The sequence below is a fragment of the Adiantum capillus-veneris genome, chromosome 5 (assembly GCF_014529385.1).
Source record: "Adiantum capillus-veneris isolate H3 chromosome 5, ASM1452938v2, whole genome shotgun sequence".
Lineage (NCBI taxonomy): Eukaryota > Viridiplantae > Streptophyta > Polypodiopsida > Polypodiales > Pteridaceae > Adiantum > Adiantum capillus-veneris.
Genome location: NC_140935.1, coordinates 162,150,632 through 162,154,531, shown reverse-complemented (window position 1 = coordinate 162,154,531; position 3,900 = coordinate 162,150,632). Strand labels below are relative to the sequence as shown.

Below are 3,900 nucleotides of genomic sequence, written 5' to 3'. Positions count from 1 at the left end.
GTAGTGGTGTCTTCCGCACATCTTACATGTTGTTGAAGGGATTTGTGAGGAGGATATACAAATAGGAATGCTCTTAGTAGACATATTGCACATATACTTTGATTGTAGCAAGCAAAAAGGATGGACAAAAGAATATATTGAAATTTGCCACTCCTTATTGCTATCGTGGCGCAGTTTATCCGAAGAGTACTATGGAGCAAACTTTTCTCCTTTGGAGCATGTAGCAGTTATGCTTTTTTTAAGGGTTGTGGTTTATAACTAATTTGTTGCCGCAAAGTATGCGAAGCACTATGTTTTTCATATAGAAATGGCAAGATCTTGAATGACATCATTTGTCATGGATCCCATGATGTTACATGGTGCTTTTCTCATGAATGTAAGGTTTCAGGATACCTAAACAAATAACAAGTCAAATGAACTTTTTTATAGCAAATTTCACAATCGCTTCTTATACACCCAAGTTTACAAGCAATTACACATTGAAAAGGATGGCCTCACGAGTGCCTCAAGGGGTATGTAACTTGTGCATCCATGCTTGGTTTTGCCAAAAGATGTACAAAACGGATTGGGAGACTTATGTTGTGATATGTATAAGAATTGTGTGTTTCACACCTCATCGGAGAATAAGGCTAATGATTTATGGGAGTCTTGTCTATGCACGGATCCTTGTCCATGTCAAACCATGATGGAGAGAAAAGGAGTACTTGTGCGGCCCAAGAGACCAAAGTTACTTCACCTCAATGTCATGGAGAAAAAGGGGATGATAGACTTTTGGGGAAGAAAAGATGCACATACTTTTCTTCTTGATGAAATTCAACCGAAGTGGTCAATTTTACTCTAAGATATTTATTTACAACTTGTGAGTTTGTTGTCTTCAAAAGGTCTTCGATGAGGGAAGAGTAGGAATAGATCTCTAGAAGATGTTTGAAGAAAATATTCATCCATGAGCAACGAGGAGATATCAACGTCTTTGCAGCAATAGAGTGTTTACTTGATAGCAACTATAGTATTGATGAGATATCTGGGATGCATGCCATTTGAAGAAGTCAAAGCAGTAATTGTGGTCTCATCATTGAGCCTATCGATCAGATACAGCATAAGTTTTTTTGGCTATCTACATTTATTGATGACAAAGACGTTCTTTATGAGACAAGTGGCTTGGAAGTTTGCAAAATACTTAATACTTCCTGGAAAGATTGGCTACATTCCCCCATGGTTCAAGAAAGGTGGCCTTGCAAAGCTATCAAAAACATCAAATTGTAATGCCTTTGTAAGGGATGCGACGCTAGTCACAAAAGGGCTCTTCTTGCTTGGGTGGATGAGCACCATGGAGAAGCTTGGGTGGATTGGAAACATGTGTATCTAATCGTGCAAGGTGTGTCATTTTCTTAAACTTTTGCAAGGTATAGAACGCATATCATTTTCTTTTTGTAAGTGTATCAATATTAGTGTCCTAACTAGTAATTTATTGTTTTACTCTTGTAGGTTGCTTGGACATGTATCAAAACTAAGAAGACATCCTACACATTTCTAGTATTATATGCAGGCCTTAAATTTGGAGGTCATTTTGGGCGTCATTTGCATTTTGGGCATCAAATGAAGGCTAGAATGGTCCACAAAAGCTTCACCGTGAAACTTTCTTACTAGGGGCAAGGTGTCATTAGACTCCTAAGTATAAGGAGTAGGGTGTCATATATATATATATATATATATATATATATATATATAATGTGTTGTAACTTGTGTATTCTTATTATCTCAAGGTTAGATACGTCAAAATACTATGCAATTTTGAGTATGAGCTCTCTCATGTTTCAAATGTTTATTATGAATGCATGCATGTGTAAAGGTGTCACTTGTTATATTGTAGTGACATAGTATCGTACAATGTTAAGCGTCATTTGAACTGCACAACTCAAAAATCGATTGACACCCAACTTTTATAGGCTGAGTGTAATTTGAAGCTCAATAAATGTAGACTAGGAGTCGTATATATTTAACCAAAATTTAAGGGAGGGAGTCAACTTTAAGGCCTGATTATATGAATGCATTACTATATTGAAAGCAAGATTCAATAGTTTGGAGGTCTTATTGTGTGAAAGGTTCTTTTGAGCACTCGGATTTAATATATACTAGCCGTGTACACATATGATATATTACCACACACACAACCCTACTCCAATTGCGAAGGCTACTGATGGTAGAAGAGGGAGCGTGGGCCTCTACCAGCCCATTTTCCAAGTGTCCTCCTGGAAAAGGCCTCTGTGCCTTCCTCCTCCAGGCCTCTTGGGTCCTCCCCCCTTTAGTATTGTAACCATAAAAACGAGGGGTAAAAGACAAAAGGTCAATTTTTGAGCTTTGAAGATAAAGCGATGATGGTTGTGATTGAAAACCTTCAAATCATTGTTTGTTCCTTAATGGTGGTAAATCTTGGAATTTAGAAAACCAAGACAATTCTCCTTACATTTGTACTCATTTTTTTAAGTCTCGTGTCTCTCTTTCTCTCTCCTTAACAATACTATTCTTAATTTTGGGCAGGCCATTTTAAAAATTTTAACATTTCTTATGCTTGTTTGAAATAGATTTTCAACTCTCGTGATCCCTCGCTGCTCACCTTATTGCCCTTTTGAAGTCCAATGTGAAGACTTCACCTTGTTATTCTTATGGATCTACCTTTCCATATGAAGGCTTAAAATTTTCTTTGTTTCTCCAGAGGTTGAGGAATTCGTACCCTTCTCACAGTAATGGAAGAGCTAGTATGCTAGTCTTAGAATGTGAATGGGGATTAAAACCCAGGAAAAAAACTTCCTTTTCTGGGAGGAAGTCAAAAAACACAAAGTCGTCAATTGTTGCGCTATCCAGGAACATCACCTAGATGTGTCTAGCAAGAGACGTCAAGCAATAGGGACCAAGCTAGTCTTTTATGGAGAAGGGATGGATGGATTCAGTGGAGTGATTTCGATTGTGGACGGAGATCTTGAACCAGAAGTAGTGTTCAATCATCCCTCTAAGAGAGCCCTAGAAATTAAGATTAAGTGGGCAGATCAACATATTACCATCATCAACACGTACGATCCTTGCTCAGCAAAGGAAAGAGAAAGGCTATGGGAATAGTTGAAGGGCATTCGTATTGAAGGGGAGTGGCTTCTGGTCGGAGATTTTAATATGGTGGAGAGGAAGAGACAAAATTGGAGCATCAAAACATGCTAACTGGGTCTGAAAGATCCAAATGAAGAAGTCTTTGTGAGAAATGGGCCTTAATTGACTTGTGGGAGGCAAGGCCATGAAGCAACATGCCTGGGCTCACATACTCCAGCCTACAATATGTTGGTACTTCTTCTCGACTAGACCATTTCTATTGCTCTCATCAAGTCAACTTGGCTACCCCATGGTTCTAACTGAAGGTAGTTACTTCACAGTGTCTTTCAGACCACTTGCCATTAAGTATCAAATTTAAAAAAATGAAACGGGAAGATCATTGCCCCCAGGGGGCAAAGAGATTACTCTCATCTGGGATTCACCTCTTCAAGGACCCTCTCTTCAAAAGCCTAACTCACAAAGGTATGAGTAAGATGTGGAGGTAAGAAGCCCTAGGGCTTCGGAAATATTCACCAAGAAGATGTAAAAAGCAATTAAAATTGCAGGCCCGAGAAGAAAGAAGTACATTGAGGGGCACTTGAAACAGCTTCAGATGAAGTGGAACTTCTAACACCAAAGCAAGAAGGTTTTTCCTAAGAGACTAAACACAAAAGATGGCTTGAAGCCAAAATGGACTTAACTGACCACCAACTTGAGGAGGTGAGGAAAGCCAGAATCCTATCAAGAGAAACCTCTCTCCATCCAGAGGAGGCAAATCAAGCTCACTTCTTTAGGGCCCTCAAAGTAAAAAGGAATAAGGGC

General features: G+C 38.9%; 1 pseudogene; it reads left to right on the top strand.

The window, feature by feature from the left end:
* Positions 1–586: 586 nt before the first annotated feature.
* LOC147458455 (uncharacterized) lies at positions 587–1,511 on the top strand (annotated as a pseudogene).
* Positions 1,512–3,900: the final 2,389 nt, after the last annotated feature.